The sequence below is a fragment of the Bombina bombina genome, chromosome 2, assembly GCF_027579735.1.
Source record: "Bombina bombina isolate aBomBom1 chromosome 2, aBomBom1.pri, whole genome shotgun sequence".
NCBI lineage: Eukaryota > Metazoa > Chordata > Amphibia > Anura > Bombinatoridae > Bombina > Bombina bombina.
This window is the reverse complement of record NC_069500.1, coordinates 265,919,975-265,941,820: the sequence shown is the minus strand read 5'-3', so window position 1 is coordinate 265,941,820 and position 21,846 is coordinate 265,919,975.

The following is a 21,846-nucleotide window of genomic DNA, read 5'->3' as shown; positions in this document are numbered from 1 at the left end:
CCACTGCCTGAAGAACCTTTCTACCAAAAGCTGCTTCTAAAGAGGCAAAAACATAAAAATGGTAAAAATTTGGTTAAAGAATGCAAAGAAGACCAAGTGGCTGCTTTGCAGATTTGATCAACTCAAGCCGAAGATGCGGCAACTGATCTTGTAGAATAAGCAGTAATTCTCTGAGGCAGGAACTGACCCGTTTCCAAATAAGCTTTATGAATCAGAAGTTTTAACCAAGAGGCTAAAGAAATAGCAGAAGCTTTCTGACCCTTCCGTGAACTGGAAAAAATTATAAACAAACTAGAAGTCTTTCTGAAATCTTTAATGACAGCAACATACAGGGAGTGCAGAATTATTAGGCAAGTTGTATTTTTGAGGATTAATTTTATTATTGAACAACAACCATGTTCTCAATGAACCCAAAAAACTAATTAATATCAAAGCTGAATAGCTTTGGAAGTAGTTTTTAGTTTGTTTTTAGTTATAGCTATTTTAGGGGGATATCTGTGTGTGCAGGTGACTATTACTGTGCATAATTATTAGGCAACTTAACAAAAAACAAATATATACCCATTTCAATTATTTATTTTTACCAGTGAAACCAATATAACATCTCAACATTCACAAATATACATTTCTGACATTCAAAAACAAAACAAAAACAAATCAGTGACCAATATAGCCACCTTCCTTTGCAAGGACACTCAAAAGCCTGCCATCCATGGATTCTGTTAGTGTTTTGATCTGTTCACCATCAACATTGAGCGCAGCAGCAACCACAGCCTCCCAGACACTGTTCAGAGAGGTGTACTGTTTTCCCTCCTTGTAAATCTCACATTTGATGATGGACCACAGGTTCTCAATGGGGTTCAGATCAGGTGAACAAGGAGGCCATGTCATTAGATTTTCTTCTTTTATACCCTTTCTTGCCAGCCATGCTGTGGAGTACTTGGACGTGTGTGATGGAGCATTGTCCTGCATGAAAATGATGTTTTTCTTGAAGGATGCAGACTTCTTCCTGTACCACTGCTTGAAGAAGGTGTCTTCCAGAAACTGGCAGTAGGACTGGGAGTTGAGCTTGACTCCATCCTCAACCCGAAAAGGCCCCACAAGCTCATCTTTGATGATACCAGCCCAAACCAGTACTCCACCTCCACCTTGCTGGCGTCTTAGTCGGACTGGAGCTCTCTGCCCTTTACCAATCCAGCCACGGGCCCATCCATCTGTCCCATCAAGACTCACTCTCATTTCATCAGTCCATAAAACCTTAGAAAAATCAGTCTTGAGATATTTCTTGGCCCAGTCTTGACGTTTCAGCTTGTGTGTCTTGTTCAGTGGTGGTCATCTTTCAGCCTTTCTTACCTTGGCCATGTCTCTGAGTATTGCACACCTTGTGCTTTTGGGCACTCCAGTGATGTTGCAGCTCTGAAATATGGCCAAACTGGTGGCAAGTGGCATCTTGGCAGCTGCACGCTTGACTTTTCTCAGTTCATGGGCAGTTATTTTGCGCCTTGGTTTTTCTACACGCTTCTTGCGACCCTGTTGACTATTTTGAATGAAACGCTTGATTGTTCGATGATCACGCTTCAGAAGCTTTGCAATTTTAAGAGTGCTGCATCCCTCTGCAAGATATCTCACTATTTTTGACTTTTCTGAGTCTGTCAAGTCCTTCTTTTGACCCATTTTGCCAAAGGAAAGGAAGTTGCCTAATAATTATGCACACCTGATATAGGGTGTTGATGTCATTAGACCACACCCCTTCTCATTACAGAGATGCACATCACCTAATATGCTTAATTGGTAGTAGGCTTTCGAGCCTATACAGCTTGGAGTAAGACAACATGCATAAAGAGGATGATGTGGTCAAAATACTAATTTGCCTAATAATTCTGCACTCCCTGTAATATTTCAAAGCTCTGACAACATCTAAATAATTAAAAGATTTTTCTGCATCATTTTTAGGATTAGGACACAAAATGTGAACAGAAATTTTCCTATTAATGTTATTATAATTAACAACCTTTGGCAAAAATGTCAAAGTAGTCTGCAAAACTGCTTTGTCTTGATGAAAAATCAAGTAAGGTGTTTCACAAGAAATGGCTGATAATTCTGAAACTCTTATAGCAGAAGAGATAGCTAAAAGAAACAGAACTTTCCAAGAAAGTAGGTTAATGTCTAGAGAATTCATAGGTTAAAAAGGAGGAGCCTGCAAAGATTGTAACACTAGATTGAGACTCCAAAGCTTGAACAAAACAATGAATTTCTAGAAGATGAGCAATCTTACTGTGAAACATAAAAGAAAGAACTGAATCTGTCCTTTCAAAGTACTGGCAGATACGTCCTTATCTAAACCATCTTGAAGAATTCTAGGAATTCTAAAGGTATGCCAAGAAAAATTATGAGAGGAACACCAGGAAATATAAGTTGTCTAAACCTTATAATAAATCTTCCTAGAAGCAGGTTTTCTTGCTTGAATCATAGTATTAATTACAGAGTCTGGAAAAACCTTTGTGACTGAGAACTAGACATTCAATCTCCACACCATTAAGTTCAGAGATTTCATGTCTGGATGAAAGAAGGGACCTTGAGACAGAAGGTCTGATCTTAGAGCAAGATGCCATGGCGGGTAGCTGAACATCTGAACTAGATCTGCATACCAGATCCTGAGAGGCCACGCAGGGGCTATCAGAAGTACAGATGATTGTTCCATCTTGATTTTTTAAATCACTCTGGGTAGAAGAACCAAAAGGAGGAAATATATAAGCATACTGGAATGACCAAGGGACTGCTAGAGCATCTGTCATTGCCTCAGGATCCCAGTGATCTTGCAAGGTATCTGGGAAATTTCTTGTTCAAATAAGAGGCCATGAGATCTATTTGTGGAAGACACTTAAAGAGATATAGTAACTAGCGCCTAGATAAAATACAAGCTCACTATAAAGAGTCCCTAACATATTCTAAGTTAATGATTGGGCTAGAGTATTGCACAGGTTTAAAATGAGAAGTAATGCCAGATACGGACAAAAAATCTGAATTTCAATAAATATATATGTCAATAAATAAATCAATCAACCAGTATGGGGAATAAACTAGATCAATGAATCAAATACATATAAAAAGTGGGAATTTATTAGAAGTACAATTTATGAGAATAATTAAAATCCAATGATTAAGTTAAAATCAATGCCATAAATAATGAATAAAAATTATGAACTCTAAATCAATTATAAACAATGTGGAGGTGTATATGAAACTAATTAATGAAACATAAATATAATTCCTATGAGTAGCTCCAATCACAGTCTAAAACTCTGGTTTATAATGGATGGGCTAAGACCCCATATAAAGTGATATAAGTGTTAAACAGGTTTGCGACTCGTAAAGTGTGCAATCATAAACAATTTAGTACAAAACATTATTTTAAAAATTATTGGAGTGCTTGAACACAAAAATCCAGTGCTTAATCACAGAAAAAATGTAACAAATATGATAAAGATATAAAAATGTGAAAAATATATATATAAAGAGGTTACCACAAAAAGCATCTGGCATCTCATTTTAAACCTGTGCAATACTTTAGCCTTTGGTGCTCCTATTTGTGGAAGACCCCAGATCTGAACAAGTTGTGAGAATACATCCAGATGGAGAGACCATTCCCCGGGTGAAGTAACTGACGGCTGAGATAATCTGCCTCCCATTTGTCTACACCTGGGAAGTGAATCTCAATGATGAGTCAGGAATTGGTTTCTGCCCAAGAAAGTATCCGAGATACTTCTTTCATGGCTAGGTAACTTCGAGTTCCCCCTTGATGATTGACATATGCCACTGTTGTGATATTGTCTGTTTGAAAACAAAGGAAAGGTTCATTCTTCAAAAGATTGGAATCTTTGTTTCCTGAATATTCCAAACTCCCTGTGCAGTCAGGGACCCCCATACTGCTCCCCAACCCATAATACTTGCATCTGTTGTAATTACAGACTATCACCTAGATTACGAGTCTTACGTTAGCCTTAAAAAGCAGCGTTGAGAGGTCCCAACGCTGCTTTTTAACGCCCGCTGGTATTACGAGTCTTGCAGGTACAGGTGTACCGCTCACTTTTCTTCCGCGACTCGAGCTTACCGCAAATCCCCTTACGTCAATTGCGTATCCTATCTTTTCCACGCTGGTATTATGAGTCTTGGAAGAAGTGAACGGTAGACCCTCTTTTACCGCATTTAAAAGTCAGTAGTTAAGTGTTTTATGGGCTAACGCCGTAACATAAAACTCTTAACTAAAGTGCTAAAAAGTACACTAGCACACCTAAACTACCTATTAACCGCTAAACCGAGTCCCCCCCACATCAGAAACACTTTAATAAATATATTAACCCCTAATCTGCCGACCCGACATCGCCGCCACTTTAATACATATATTAACCCCTAAACCGTCGCACTCCCGCCTCGCAAACACTAGTTAAATATTAACCCCTAATCTGCCGTCCCTAACATCGCCGACACCTACCTACATTTATTAACCCCTAATCTGCCACCCCCAACGTCGCTGCTACTATATTAAAGGTATTAACCCCTAAACCTAAGTCTAAACCTAACCCTAACCCCCCCCAATTTAAATATAATTTAAAATAATCTAAATAAAATTACTACAATTAAATAAATTAATCCTATTTAAAACTAAATACTTACCTGTAAAATAAACCCTAAGCTAGCTACAATATAACTAATAGTTACATTGTAGCTAGCTTAGGGTTTATTTTTATTTTACAGACAAGTTTGTATTTATTTTAACTAGGTAGAATAGTTATTAGTTATTAACTATTTAATAACTTCCTAGTTAAAATAAAGACAAATATACCTGTAAAATAAATCCTAACCTAAGTTACAATTACACCTAACACTACACTATCATTAAATAAATTACCTAAACTACCTACAATTAATTACAATTAAATAAAATAAACTAAAGTACGAAAAAAAAACCCACTAAATTACAGAGAAAAAAAAAAGAATTACAAGAATTTTAAACTAATTACACCTAATTTAATCCCCCTAATAAAATAAAAAAGCCCCCCAAAAAATAAAATTCCCTACACTAAATTACAAATAGCCCTTAAAAGGGCCTTTTGTGGGGCATTGTCCCAAAGTAATCAGCTCTTTCACCTGTAAAAAAAATACAATCGGAATTAAGGTAGGAAAAATCCTATTGGCTGATTGGATCAGCCAATAGGATTGAGCTCGCATTCTATTGGCTGATTGGAACAGCCGATAGAATATGAGCTCAATCCTATTGGCTGATTGGATTTTTCCTACCTTAATTCCGATTGGCTGATAGAATCCTATCAGCCAATCGGAATTCAAGGGACGCCATCTTGGATGACGTCATTTAAAGGAACCTTCATTCTTCGCTTGGACTTCGTTTGAAGAGGATGGCTCCACAACGGCTGGATTGAAGATGGACCCGCTCCGCTCTGGATGGATGAAGATAGAACATGCCGTCTGGATGAAGACTTCTGCCGCTTGCAGGACCTCTTCTGCCCGGATCGGATGAAGACTTCTGCCCCCCTGGAGGTCCACTTGTGCCCGGGTGGGTGAAGACGGCTCAAGGTAGGGAGATCTTCAGGGGGGTAGTGTTAGGTTTTTTTAAGGGGGGATTGGGTGGGTTTTAGAGTAGGGTTGGGTGTGTTGGTGGTGGGTTTTAATGTTGGGGGGTATTGTATTTTTTTTACAGGTGAAAGAGCTGATTACTTTGGGGCAATGCCCCGCAAAAGGCCCTTTTAAGGGCTATTTGTAATTTAGTGTAGGGTAGGGAATTTTATCATTTTGGGTGTCTTTTTTATTTTATTAGGGGGATTAGATTAGGTGTAATTAGTTTAAAATTCTTGTAATACTTTTTTCCTGTAATTTAGTGTTTTATTTTTTTCATAATTTGGTTTATTTAATTTAATTGTAATTCATTGTAGGTAGTTTAGGTAATTAGTTTAATTATAGTGTAGTGTTAGGTGTAATTGTAACTTAGGTTAGGGTTTATTTTACAGGTACTTTTGTACTTATTTTAACTAGGAAGTTATTAAATAGTTAATAACTATTTAATAACTAGTTAAAATAAATACAAAGTTGCCTGTAAAATAAATATAAATCCTAAGCTAGATACAATGTAACTATTAGTTATATTGTAGCTATATTAGGGTTTATTTTATCGGTAAGTATTTAGTTTTAAATAGGATTAATTTATTTAATTATGGTAAATTTATTTTGTTTAATTTAAATTATATTTAAGTTAGGGGGGTGTTAGGGTTAGGGTTAGACTTAGGTTTAGGGGTTAATAAATTTATAATAGTGGCGGCGACATTGGCAGCGGCAGATTAGGGGTTAATAAATTTAATATAGTTGCAGCGACGTTGGGGAGGGCAGATTAGGGGTTAATAAATATAATGTAGGTGTTGGCGATGTTGGGGGCAGTAGATTAGGGGTTCATAAGTATAATGTAGGTGGCGGCGGCGGTGTCCGGAGCGGCAGATTAGAGGTTAATAATATAATGTAGGTGTCAGCGATAGCAGGGGCGGCAGATTAGGGGTTAATAAGTGTAAGATTAGGGGTATTTAGACTCGGGGTTCATGTTAGGGTGTTAGGTGCAGACATAAAATTAATTTCCCCATAGGCAAAAAGAGAGGAAGAGAGAGGCGCCAACCATAAAACAGTATCGCAGGAGCAATATACCGGAGGTTCCCAACAACTCCCCCCGTGCTGGATATACTCACAAGCGATGCGGCACACGTACTGTGTCTAAAACAGCAGATCGGGACTATTCAGGGTCGCCCGACAGACATGTCCAGGAGCCGGAACACGTGATCTCCAGAACTCCAATCACAGGCGAGTTGTCCTGTAAGACTCGGATTCTCCAGATCTCCCAGGATTAAACTCAGCACTCCTGATTTCTTGTTTTCTGCTCTCACGTTCTTTCCTGGATGGTATCCGAAATTAAAGTTAGCACCGCACCCCTGTTACCGCAAAACTCGTAATCTAGGCGTAAATTATCAAAAATAAAAACAATTGCACCTTATCAAATAGCCCTATAAAAATAAAAAAGCCCCCAAAATAAAAACACCCACGAATTTCAAGAATCAAATCAGCCAATACGAATGCAAGGGATGCCATTTTGAAATGGCTCCCTTGCATTGAAGATCCAGTGTACGGGGGTGACCGTATGAAGATGACGCTCCACGCTGGATGTCTTCAAGGATGGTTCCACTCCGTGTCGCCGGGATGAAAATAGAAGTCGCCGCCTGGAAGAAGACTTCTCGCCACCTGGATGAGGATGGATGTCTGGACTTCAGAAACTGTGAGTGGATCTTCAGGGGTTAGTGTTATTATTATTATTATTCTTTATTTATAAAGCGTCGATAGATTCCGCAGCGCTGCCCATGGGTGCAAGGATAACAGTACAGTGGAGAAACAATACGATAAGACACAAAATTTTAGACAAATACAGTGGGAATTGAGGGCCCTATTCCCGTGGGAACTTACAATCTAGATGTGTTAGGTTTTTTATAACTTTTTTTGGGTGTTTTTTTTTTTTTAAGATTAGGGTTTTACTGTTGGGTGGTCTTTGAATTTTTTTTCAATGTAAAATATCTGATTTCTATGGTAGTTTATTGCAGGCTAGGGGGTGTTTTTGTTTGGGGGGATTTTTTATTTTTATAGGTGTAATTGTTTTGTTTTTTTTATAAAATTCGTTTGTTATTTTTCGTAATTTAGTATTTTTTATTTTTTGTAATTTTAGACTTTTATTTTTTAGTAGTGTTAGATTTTTTTTTAATGTGTAATTTAGTTTTTTTTTAATTGGTAGTTTTTTTAATTTCACAGGTAAGTTTTTATTTATTTTAAGATAGGGATATTGTAATTTTAATATAAAGTTAGGGGGTTGTTAGGTTTAGGGGTTAATAGTTTAATTTATTTTTTTGCAAAGTGGGGGGCTGGTGGTTTACGGGTTGATACGTTTATTTAGTGGCAGTGATGTGGGAGGCCAGAGGTTTAGGGGTTAATACATTTATTACAGTGGTGGCATTTTCGGGGCGCTGCAGATTAGGGGAGCTGCAGATTAGTGGTTAATAACTTTTATTAGTGGTGGCGATGTCAGGAGTGGCAGATTAGGGGTTAATAACTTTATTTCTGTGTCAGCGATATTGGGGCGGCAGATTAGAGGTCAATAACTTTATTTCGGTGTTGGCGATGTCGGGGGCGGCTGATTAGGGGTGTTTAGACGTGGGGTTTATGTTAGGGTGTTAGGTTTAAACTTAACTTTTTTTCCCCATAGACATCAATGGGGTTACGTTACAGAGCTTTTCATTCCGCGCTTCAGGTGTTAGTATTTTTTCTAACACTCTCTCCCCATTGATGTCTATGAGGAAAGCGTGCATGAGCACGTCAAAGCAGCCCTTGGATTTTGTGCGGTATGAAGCTTATTGCCACCATATCTCACGCACAAGGAGGCTTTTCAGAAACTTGTAATGGCAGAGCTATGGAGGGTGAAATAACGCAACTTTTGTTGCGTTTGTTTCGCACCCTCTATAGCGCTAAACTCATAATCTAGGCGATAGTTATTTAGTAAATATTGGTTTCAATGCTTTTTTACAGAAACGTTCAAATGCTTATAAAGTGGTGGAGCCCAGTATAATATCTGGTTAGAAAGAACATGTTACATTTTTTTGTGTAATCAGCAATAAAACACATTCTCACAATATATTTACTTTTAATAAGCATAGAAGTAATTCTAGCTACCAGCGTGAAATGTGAAAGACCAGTCTCTCAGTCCATTTAAACTGAGGCTGATAAAGCATTTAAACATTCACAAATAATTACAGATAAAATCAATAAGTTCCTTGCTGGCTGCATAGGGAAATGTGTTATCGTGTAAGCATGCCACTTCTGAATTAATTTTTACTTATTTTATGCTGTCTTAACATGTGATACAGAGAATGAATATAAGAAAACAATAACCCTTTCAAATATTGCAGAATATATATATATTATAAATAGATATATAGATATATGATCTGTTATCTTATATTACCATCTCAAAGTGTTAAGGTCGCTTTAACATAGAGATACATATATATACATATGTCTAAAAATATATATGTATGTATATATGTGAAGAACAATGGAATGTGAAATATGTATATTTTTATGTTGTGTTAGCACACATCAGAATATGTGATCGGGTTCGCGCGCAAGTAGGGTGTTTTTTTTATCCCACTTTTTTTGCTCCATTGAATTCTATGGTGGAATACATGAACGTGCATGCAATATTCTAACTTCAGCTTTTTGCACTCTTCGGGTTGGCGGCAGAGTGAAAAAAGCTTACTTTAAACTCATAAATAATACGAGCGCAACCCAAGTAGTGCAAAAAGCTTACTTCTAGCTCAGTTAGCGCTCAAGTGGAAGCGTTAAATAATAATAATAATATCACTTCCTATCCCATTAGGGATAGGAAGTGATATTGCAAAACAAATGTTTGTGATAAATTAGTTTTTACAGAATCGTTAAATAAATAGAAAAAGGCTTTAACTTTAAAAAAATCCACAAAGGATGTCTGTGGAACTTTGCTTGGAAATATGGAGGAAATAACGTGGGAGTCATTTTTTTTAGGTCTTTGGAATATATTATTTTATTAAATTCTGGGTATTTGTAATATTTTCTGTAAGAGCAAAGCATCTATTATAAGAGCAAGAAGAAATGTACAATGGTAACAGAATATTTCATTTCCTCCATTCCTTGCAGAAGAGGGTCTGCTGGAGATCAAAATATAAAACATAAAAGTGACAATTGAAGAAGCCTAGAGGGGGGCGGGAGGTGCACGGGAGCCTTCGGGACATCTAGACTACAGAAAATAAAAATGTTCACAGCAGCAGGGAGAGAAGATCGGGAGGGGTGGGTGAGGGAAGGGGAACATACCTGTCCTTACATATTTTGGCCCGTGTACACAGGCTTTAAAACTAGTACATTATAATACTCTTAAATTAAAATGCTTACACTTTATAGACTTTATATTTTGCAGTGTACAAAGTAAAAATAGTATTTTATTGCATTTAAAGTACAGCATACACATTAGTAAAAGAACAAAGTTAAAAACATTTTTTTTTACTCCAAATACAAATCCTTCTTTCTATGTCTTCAAGGTAAATTAATCTCACAGTCTCAGTAAGTGGGTTGGACAAGTGTGTTCCTTTGGTGTGGCTGAAGTTCTTTCACAGCTTTTACTATATTGTCTAAACATTTTATTTATGTAGGTCTCAGTAATTTATCTAATCAATTGTATTCTGGTGATTTTGTCTCAAAATACATAATGTACTTATAAGAAAAAAGACATGAATGTTGAAGTAGAAGCAAATACAAGCTAATGTATAGTGAAAGCAATGCAATTAGATTTGTATTTGCTTAAAAAATATATAATTTATCTTGGTACTTCTTACTCTCCCCTGTGAGATGCTGCTTTACACAGGGTTCATTACTTTCCATGGTAGGCATCTCACGTTTTGCTAGAAATTCCAAGTTCAACCCCTTAGAATGTTCTGTCCATTTGAACTCTGCAGTATGCTTTAATTTCAACCTGGTGAGTCACAGACACCTGGGCCCTTAATAAAATTCAGCCTAAATGTAATTTTCACTTCCTACTATATGTCTAAATTTATACTGTCACCTCTTTTTGGAAAAATAACAAAAGTCCACCAATTTCTGTCACAGCTTCATGTATGCCATCTCACAAGGATGAATCTCTTGAAGTACTGTAGCTATCAATAAGTTCTACATTTATTTAAATTAAACTGAGGGTAATATTTCACAGAACTTAAGCTAATACAATTTCTTTCATGTAATTGGCAAGAGTCCATGAGCTAGTGACGTATGGAATATACAATCCTACCAGGAGGGGCAAAGTTTCTCAAACCGCAAAATGCCTATACATACACCCCTCACCACACCCACAATTCAGTTTTACAAACTTTGCCTCCTATGGAGGTGGTGAAGTAAGTCTGTGCTAAGATTTCTAAGTTGATATGCGCTTCTCAGCATTTTAAAGCCCGATTCCTCTCAGAGTACAGTGAATGTCAGAGGGATGTGAAGGGAGTATCACCTATTGAATACAATGGTTTTCCTCATGGGAGATCTATTTCATAGGTTCTCTGTTATCGGTCATAGAGATTCATCTTCTACCTCCCTTTTCAGATTGACGATATACTCTCATATTCCATTACCTCTACTGATAACTGTTTCAGTATTGGTTTGGCTATCTGCTATATGTGGATGGGTGTCTTTTGGTAAGTATGTTTTCATTACTTAAGACACTCTCAGCTATGGTTTGGCACTTTATGTATTTATATAAAGTTCTAAATATATGTATTGTACTTATATTTGCCATGATTCAGGTTTCAGTTTATTTCCTTTTGCAGACTGTCAGTTTCATATCTGGGAAATTGATTTTTTCAGGATAAGATTTATTTCTTACCTGGGGTATAGTCTTTTTTCAATTAACTGTCATTTTTAATTTGCGGGTAGAATTAGGCTCAAAAGGGCGCAAAATGCTAAAGTATATTGCGTCACTTTTGGCGCGAGATTTTTTGGCGCAAAGTTACGTTCGATGACGCAAATTCGTCATTTCAGCGTCTTAGTTGACGCTGAGTCCTTTCACAAGGTTGCGTCTTCAGTGACGCGAGTGTGTCATTTCCGGATGTTAGCGCCAAATTTTTTTTTTTCTGTTTGTGTTGTGCGTCATACTTGGCACCAAATATTTCATTATTTAAAACCCCATTCCTATATACCTCTTGCCTTTTTTCTCTATCAGAGGGCTATGCTATTTGCATTTTTTTCCCATTCCTGAAACTGCCATATAAGGAAATTGATAATTTTGCTTTATATGTTGTTTTCTTTCTCTTACATTTGCAATATGTCTCAATCTGAACCTGTCTCAGAAATCACTGATGGAACCCTGCTCCCTGATAACAGTTCTACCAAAGCTAAGTGCATTTGTTGTAAACTTGTGGAGATTATTTCTTCAGCTGTGGTTTGTAATAGTTGTCATGATAAGCTTTTACATGCCGAGAATGTATCTATCAGTAATAGTGCTTTGCCTGTTGTTGGTCCTTCAACATCTAATGCACAAGATATACCTGTGAATTTAAAAGATGTAATTGCTGATTCTATTCAGAAGGCTCTGTCTGCCATCCTGCCTTCTAATAAACATAAAAGGTCTTTTAAAACTTCTCATAAAATTGATGAAATTCCAAATGACCGACAACATACTGAATTATCCTTACTCAGATATTGACACTGACAAATCTACTTATTTATTTAAAATAGAGTACATTCGTTCTTTGTTAAAAGAAGTGTTGATTACAATGGATATTGAGGAAACTAGTCGTCTTGATTTTAAAACTAGTAAACGTTTAAATTCTGTTTATAAACCTCCTGTGGTTACTCCAGAAGTTTTTCCAGTTCTTGATGCTATTTCTGATATGATTTCTAAGGAATGAAATAGGCCTGGTACATCTTTTATTCCTTCTTCAAGGTTTAAAAAAATGGTATCCTTTGCCAGCAGTTACATTGGAGTTTTGGGAAAAGATCCTCAAAGTTGATGGGGCTATCTCTACTCTTGCTAAACATACTACTATTCCTATGGAAGATAGTACTTCTTTTAAATATCCTTTAGATAGGAAACTTGAATATTATCTAAGAAAAGCCTATTTATATTCTGGTCATCTTCTCAGGCCTGCAATTTCTTTGGCTGATGTTACCGCTACATCAACTTTTTGGTTGGAACATTTAGCGCAACAAGAATTGGATTCTGATTTGTCTAGCATTGTTCGCTTGCTTCAACATGCTAATCATTTTAATTGTGATGCCATTTTTGATATCATCAAAATTGATGTTAAATCTATGTCTTTAGCTATTTTAGCTAGAAGAGCTTTGTGGCTTAAATCTTGGAATGCTGGCATGACTTCTAAGTCTAGATTGCTATCTCTTTCTTTCCAAGGTAATACGTTATTTGGTTCTCAGTTGGATTCAATTATTTCAACTGTCACTGGGGGGAAGGGAGTTTTTTTTGCCTTAGTATAAAAGACCTAAGGGTAAATCTAAAGCTTCTAACCGCTTTTGATCCTTTCCACAAATTAAAGAATCTGTTTCCAATTGGAAACCTTCTTCAGTTTGGAATAAATCCAAGCCTTTTAAGAAATCAAAGTCGGCCCCCAAGTCTGCATGAAGGTGTGGCCTTCATTCCAGCTCAGCCGGTAGGGGGCAGCTTAAGCTTTTTCAAGGATGTTTGGACAAATTCTGTCCGAAATCAATGGATTCTGAGTATTGCCTCTCAGGGGTATTGAATAGGATTCAGAGTAAGACCTCCTGTGAGAAGATTTTTTCTCACGCATAGCAGCAAATCCGGTAAAGGCTCAGGCTTTCCTTAAGTGTGTTTCAGACCTGGAACTTTCAGGGGTAATCATGCTGGTTCCATTTCAGGAACAGGGTTGGGGTTTTATTCAAATCTATGCATTGTCCCAAAGAAAGGAAATTCCTTCGGACCAGTTCTGGATCTAAAAATTTTGAATTGTTATGTAAAAGTACCAACTTTCAAGATGGTGACTATACGGACTATTCTGCCTTTTGTTCAGCAAGGGCATTATATGTCCACAATAGACTTACAGGATGCATATCTTCATATTCCGATTCATCCAGATCAATATCAGTTTCTGAGATTCTCTTTTCTAGACAAGCATTACCAATTTGTCAATCTTCCTTTTGACCTGGCGACAGCTCCAAGAATCTTTTCAAAGGTTCTCGGTGCCCTACTCTCTGTAATCAGAGAGCGGGGTATTGCGGTGTTTCCTTATTTGGACGATATCTTGGTACTAGCTCAGTCTTTACATTCTGCAGAATCTCACACGAATCAACTAGCGTTGTTTCTTCGAAAACATGGTTGGAGGATCAATTTACCAAAAAGTTCTCAGACAAGGGACACCTTTTTAGGTTTCCAGATGGATTCAGTGTCCATGACTCTGTCTCTAACAGACAAGAGACTTTAAAAATTGGTTTCAGACTGTCGGAACCTTCAGTGTCAGTCATTCCCTTCAGTAGCTATGTGCATGGAAGTTTTTGGTCTCATGACTGCAGCATCGGACGCGATCCCCTTTGCTCATTTTCATATGAGACCTCTCCAGTTTTGTATGCTGAACCAATGGTTCAGGGCTTATACAAGGATATCACAATTAATATCCTTAAATCCCAATGTTCGACTATCTCTGACTTGGTGGTTAGATCACCATTGTATACTTCTAGGGGCCACTTTTGTTCGTCCAACCTGGACTGTGATCACAACAGATGCGAGTCTTTCAGGTTGGGGAGCTATTTGGGGATCTATGATAGCACAAGGGGTTTGAAAATCTCAAGAGGTGAGATTACCAATCAATATTTTGGAACTCCGTGCAATTTTCAGGGCTCTTCAGATTTGGCCTCTGTTGAAGAGAGAACCATTCATTTGTTTTCAGACAGACAATATCACAACTGTGGGATATGTCAATCATCAGGGTGGGACTCACAGTCCCCAAGCTATGAAAGAAGTATCTCGGATACTTGCTTAGGCGGAATCCGTCTCCTGTCTAATTTCTGCGGTTCATATCCCAGGTATAGACAATTGGGAGGTGGATTATCTCAGCCATCAGACTTTACATCTGGGGGAGTGGTCCCTCCATCCAGATGTGTTTTCTCAGGTTGTTCAGATGTGGAGTCTTCCAGAAATAGATCTGATGGCTTCTCATCTAAATAAGAAACTTCCCAAGTACCTGTCCAGGTCCAGGGATCCTCAGGCAGAAGCAGTGGATGCATTGACACTTCCTTGGTGTTATCAACCTGCTTATATTTTCCAGCCTCTAGTTCTTCTTCCAAGAGTGATCTCCAAAATCATCATGGAGCAATTGTTTGTGTTGCTGGTGGCTCCAGCATGGCCTCACAGGTTTTGGTATGCGAATCTTGTTCGGATATCCAGTTGCCAACCTTGGCCACTTCCATTAAGACCGGACCTTCTGTGTCAAGGTCCGTTTTTCCATCAGGATCTCAAATAATTAAATTTGAAGGTATGGAAATTGAACGCCTAGTGCTTAGTCATAGAGGTTTCTCTGACTCAGTGATTAATACTATGTTACAGGCTCATAAATCTGTTTCTAGAAAGATTTATTATCGAGTTTGGAAGACTTATATTTCATGGTGTTCTTCTCATAAATTCTCTTGGCATTCTTTCAGAATTCCTAGAATTTTACAGTGTCTTCAGGATGATTTGGATAAGGGTTTTTCTGCAAGTTCCTTGAAGGGACAAATCTCTGCTCTTTCTCTTTTATTTCACAGAAAGATTGCTAAGCTTCCTGATGTTCACTGTTTTGTACCGGCTTTGGTTCGTATCAAGCCTATCATTAAATCAATCTCTCCTCCTTGGAGTCTTAATTTGGTTTTGAAGGCTTTACAGGCTCCTCCTTTTAAACCTATGCATTCTTTAGAAATTAAACTACTTTCTTGGAAAGTGTTGTTCCTTTTGACCATCTCTTCTGCTAGAAGAGTTTCCGAATTATCTGCTCTTTCTTGTGAATCTCCTTTTCTGGTTTTTCATCAGGATAAGGCGGTTTTGCAGACTTCATTTAAATTCTTACCTACGGTTGTGAATTCTAACAACATTAATAGAGACATTTTTGTCCCTTCCTTGTGTCCTAATCCTAAGAATTCTTTGGAGAGATCCTTACATTCTTTGGATGTGGTAAGAGCTTTGAAATATTATGTTGAAGCTACTAAAGATTTCAGGAAGACTTCTAGTCTATTTGTTATCTTTTCTGGTTCTAGGAAAGGTCAGAAAGCTTCTGCCGTTTCCTTGGCTTCGTGGTTAAAGCTTTTGATTCATCAAGCTTATTTGGAGTTGGGTCAAGCCCCGCCTCAGAGAATTACAGCTCATTCTACTAGATCAGTCTCCACTTCATGGGCTTTTAAGAATGAAGATTCAGTTGATCAGATTTGTAAAGTAGCAACTTGGTCTTCTTTGCATACATTTACTAAATTCTACCGTTTTGATGTATTTGCTTCTTCGGAAGCAGTTTTTGGTAGAAAAGTTCTTCAGGCAGCTGTTTCAGTTTGATTCATCTGCTTATGTTTTAAGTTTTCTTTTTCATTTATGAGGATAAACTTATATTTTGGGTTGTGGATTAATTTTTTTCAATGAAATATGTCTTTTTTTATTTTTATCCCTCCCTCTCTAGTGACTCTTGCGTGGAGTTCAACATCTTGGGTATTGCTATCCCATACATCACTAGCTCATGGACTCTTGCCAATTACATGAAAGAAAACATAATTTATGTAAGAACTTACCTGATAAAGTAATTTCTTTTATATTGACAAGAGTCCATGATGCCCACCCTTTTTATGGTGGTTATGATTTTTTTGTATAAAGCACAATTATTTTCAAATTCCTTTGTTGATGCTTTTTTCGCCTTTCTTTATCACCCCACTACTTGGTTATTCGCTAAACTGAATTGTGGGTGTGGTGAGGGGTGTATTTATAGGCATTTTTAGGTTTGGGAAACTTTTCCCCTCCTGGTAAGATTTTATATCCCATACGTCACTAGCTCATGGACTCTTGCCAATATGAAATAAATTAATTTATCAGGTAAGTTCTTACATAAATTATGTTTTTTTAATTTAGTTAAAATGTTCTCTACAAAACATTTATTTTAATAACATTTTAAGGTACATTTAATATATCAATATTTTAATAATTAGATCACTGTTTATATTTAATTAAGTTTATAGTACAACATTATATGTAGTACAGAAAATAAATAATCTTTCTACAGGACTGCAATACATGTTAAATATAGATTTATTTATGCTTATTTCTCTGGTATTGAGAACATCTGTATTTTACTAATGAATGGAGACATTTACAATAAATTCTTTATCACAAAAATTAAATCCAATTAATGGATGAAGAACTAGAAAAATGTATATCAGAAAATGGGAAAAATATTCAGGTAAAAACCTATAAACATATAGATTACTTTGTAAACATTGGTAGACTAAAGCTATTGACAATGACTGAGTGGGTTAGAAACAAAAAGTGGAACCATGGGCATTACTAGATTCCAAAAATCCTGAGGATCAAATTAAAAATCGTAACATTTCAGGGGTTGCTTTTAATATTATTGACCAATCAAATATTTATACTTCACTCAGTCACATGACACATTTGCACTCTCAATATATAGACACAAATGTACTGCTCACTAGTAAAAGTCACAGGAAAGTTAGGGCTTTAAGGGAGATCAGATTACAATTCTCTCCATAGTAGACACCCTACTAATGCCCATGACCAATTTAATAACACACATACAACTACCTTTTTTAAGTTAATGTCCTCTATAGCATAGCAGGAATGAGTGAAACTGGAGAGAATAGAGAGTGAAGAAGCTGTTCATGAATCGATCCCAGTATCTGTGTTATAATTAGAATTGGATAGAGCTAAAACATTTTAGTTTATCAGTTTATTATAGCCAGAGTTGAATCCAAGGTTAGTAAGCCTCGAAAGATGCATGGGATCTCTGGATAAATACTTTCTCTCTAATGCTTCAGATCTCCGAAGCTGGCCACTAGAATAACCAATTACATTTTCAGAAATATACTAACTGATTGCCATAAGGGTATCCAGATGGCCTAAAATCCTAAATAAATTAATTTGCATAGACAGTAGTAACGTTAGAAATAATTTTTGCATTTTTAACAGATTTTAACTTCTAAGATGCATTTATGTTTTTAGCTAAGAGATGGGTGTAAATTGTGTGAGGACCTTGCACATGAGGGGCCGAAGACAGCTATCTTGTAAATCTTATGATAGCATAGGGGAAATCTAGGCTCTACCAAATGCAGATATTCAACAATACATCTGCATGCATCAATAATGCATATGGTTCATGTGCTATAACCATCAAGTCAAGCTGTTGTTACATAAGGAATTAGTACCTGTCAGAAAAAAATGATGCCACTTTAGTACTTTGGGTTATTTATAGTATATGTTATGGTAACAGAGGGATACATTTATAATTACTATAGGAACCAAAACAAACAATACACATAGCAGAGTCTTATCACCTCCTTTCCTCACAGATTAATGTTACAGCTACAAATTAGAAATAGAGAAGATGCAAATGCTTCTTAATACTGCCCAGAGAAGTCATAGAAGAAAATTACAAAACTGAGATTGCAAAACTGATGAAGGCGCTACAGGAAGGGGTAACCATACTTAAGTGTAACATTAAAGAAATTATTGTTTTACTTAAACAGACAGTCTAGTCAAAATTAAACTTTCATGATTCAGATAGGGCCAGGGTCGGCTCCAAGGGGGGGGCATTGGGGGGCAATGCCCACCCACATCTAATGCTGTGCCCCCTCAAAAAAATTTTTAAAATGTTTTAAATTTTAAATTTTAATATTTATGTTTGAAACTAAAATTAATGGCATGGCTGGAACTGCATGAGGGAAAATGTTGTAAATGTAATTTAATGCGGCTGCCTGTAGTACTAGTGCGCTCAGCAATAATCTAATGATGACAATTTAGCTATGTGGGCATGGGGCTTTCTGTGCACATATAGACTGAGCGCTAGCAATTGGCTCTTGCGCTTAGCCTATCTGTGCACAGTGTGTGAAGACAGTCTGAGTGGGCTATTGGGAGGTGGATCAGGATGTGACTGAGAACATAAGTCACATAAGTTAAGGCCATCCTGCCACCTAGACCACCGGTACTCAAGTTAAAAGGTAGGAGGCAAAGCCTGGCAAACTACGAAGACCCAAAGCACTCTGACCAACTGATAAATGTAGTTGCGTCATGAGTGTCGCTGCCTTTCTCCATCTGCTTGGCTTGTGGCCGGGACTATCAGGATCTCTAGTATATGCAGACAGAGACAGGTCTATACACACATCTAATGCAAATTGCATCAGATGCATATATTGACCTGTCTCTCTGTCTGCTGCTGCATATACTACTTCTACTAGAGATCCTAATAGTCCCGGCCACAAGCATATGGGGAAAGGCAAAGACACTCATGACGTTATGAAATTTATCTATACTTTTGACACCGCATCTACACATCAGTCAATTATGGATCACACCGATATCTGGAGAGCAGATTTACCCCCTACCTCCTGATAATATCCTCCTTTCAACTCTACACACTATATATGTAGGTCTGCTCTTATTTTGACTCTCATACATGTGTGCCCCCTCATGAAAAAAAATGCCTCCCCATTTCATTCGTTCTGGAGCCGACCCTGGATAGGGCATGCAATTTTAAACAAATTTCCTATTTACGTTTATCATTAAATTTACTTTGTTCTCTTTGTATTATTTGTTGAAAATTAAACCTAGGTAGGCTCATATGCTATTTTTAAGCCCATGGAGACCAACTCTTATCTGCATTTTGACAGTTTTTCACAGCTAGACAGCTAGTTAATGTGTCTCATATAGATAACACTGTGCTCACTCCCGTGGAGTTATTTATGAGTCAGCACTGATTCGCTAAAATGCAAGTCTGTCAAAAGAGTTGAAATAAGGGGTCAGTCTGCAGAGGCTTAGATACAAGGTAATTACAGAGGTAAAAGCGTAGAAAGGGTAATAAATGGATTATCTATCTTTTTAAACAGTAATAATTATGAAGTAGCCTGTCCCTTTAACAACAAACTAGCACTAAAGCTAACAAAGGATATAAGAAGCTGCTAAGCCCTGTAAATTACATACGGCTAGATTTAGAGTTTTGTCGGTAAGGACCCGCGTATCTAACGCTGGCTTTTTTCTGACCGCACCTTTAAAATAACTCTGGTATTGAGAGTCCACAGAATGGCTGCGTTAGGCTCCAAAAAAGGAGCGTAGAGCATATTTAACGCAACTTCAACTCTCGATACCAGAGTTGCTTACGGACGCGGCCAGCCTCAAAAACGTGCTCATGCACGATTCCCCCATAGGAAACAATGGGGCTGTTTGAGCTGAAAAAAAACCTAACACCTGCAAAAAAGCCGCGTTCAGCTCCTAACGCAGCCCCATTGTTTCCTATGGGGAAACACTTCCTACGTCTGCACCTAACACTCTAACATGTACCCCGAGTCTAAACACCCCTAACCTTACACTTATTAACCCCTATTCTGCCGCCCCCGCTATCGCTGACCCCTGTATATTATTTTTAACCCCTAATCTGCCGCTCCGTAAACCGCCGCTACTTACATTATCCCTATGTACCCCTAATCTACTGCCCCTAACACCGCCGACCCCTATATTATATTTATTAACCCCTTATCTGCCCCCCACAATGTCGCCTCCACTTGCCTACACTTATTAACCCATAATCTGCTGAGCGGACCGCACCGCTATTATTATAAAGTTATTAACCCCTAATCCGCCTCACTAACCCTATAATAAATAGTATTAACCCCTAATCTGCCCTCCCTAATATCGCCGACACCTAACTTCAATTATTAACCCCTAATATGCCGACCGGAGCTCACCGCTATTCTTAAAAATGTATTAACCCCTAAAGCTAAGTCTAAACCTAACACTAACACCCCCCTAAGTTAAATATAATTTTAATCTAACGAAATTAATTAACTCTTCTTAAATAAATTATTCCTATTTAAAGCTAAATACTTACCTGTAAAATAAATCCTAATATAGCTACAATATAAATTATAATTATATTATAGCTATTTTAGGATTAATATTTATTTTACAGGTAACTTTGTATTTATTTTAACCAGGTACAATAGCTATTAAATAGTTAAGAACTATTTAATAGCTAAAATAGTTAAAATAATTACAAATTTACCTGTAAAATAAATCCTAACCTAAGTTTCAATTAAACCTAACACTACACTATCAATAAATAAATTAAATAAAATACCTATAATTATCTACAATTAAACCTAACACTACACTATCAATAAATAAATTAAATACAATTCCTACAAATAAATACAATGAAATAAACTAACTAAAGTACAAAAAATAAAAAAGAACTAAGTTACGAAAAATAAAAAAATATTTACAAACATTAGAAAAATATTACAACAATTTTAAACTAATTACACCTACTCTAAGCCCCCTAATAAAATAACAAAGCTATCCAAAATAAAAAAATTCCCTACCCTATTCTAAATTACTAAAGTTCAAAGCTCTTTTACCTTACAAGCCCTGAACAGGGCCCTTTGCGGGCATGCCCCAAGAAGTTCAGCTCTTTTGCCTGTAAAAAAAAAACATACAATACCCCCCCCCAACATTACAACCCACCACCCACATACCCCTAATCTAACCCAAACCCCCCTTAAATAAACCTAACACTAAGCCCCTGAAGATCTTCCTACCTTATCTTCACCATACCAGGTTCACCGATCGATCCAGAAGAGCTCCTCCGATGTCCTGATCCAAGCCCAAGCAGGGGGCTGAAGAGGTCCATGATCCGGCTGAAGTCATCATCCAAGCGGGAGCTGAAGAGGTCCATGATCCGGCTGAAGTCTTCATCCAAGCGGGAGCTGAAGAGGTCCATGATCCGGATGAAGTCTTCTATCAACGGCATCTTCAATCTTCTTTTTTCGGGAGCCATCATCTTCCATCCGACGCGGAAAATCCTCTTCTCCCGATGCCTACTAGCCGAATGACGGTTCCTTTAAATGACGTCATCCAAGATGGCGTCCCTCGAATTCCGATTGGCTGATAGGATTCTATCAGCCAATCGGAATTAAGGTAGGAATATTCTGATTGGCTGATGGAATCAGCCAATCAGAATCAAGTTCAATCCG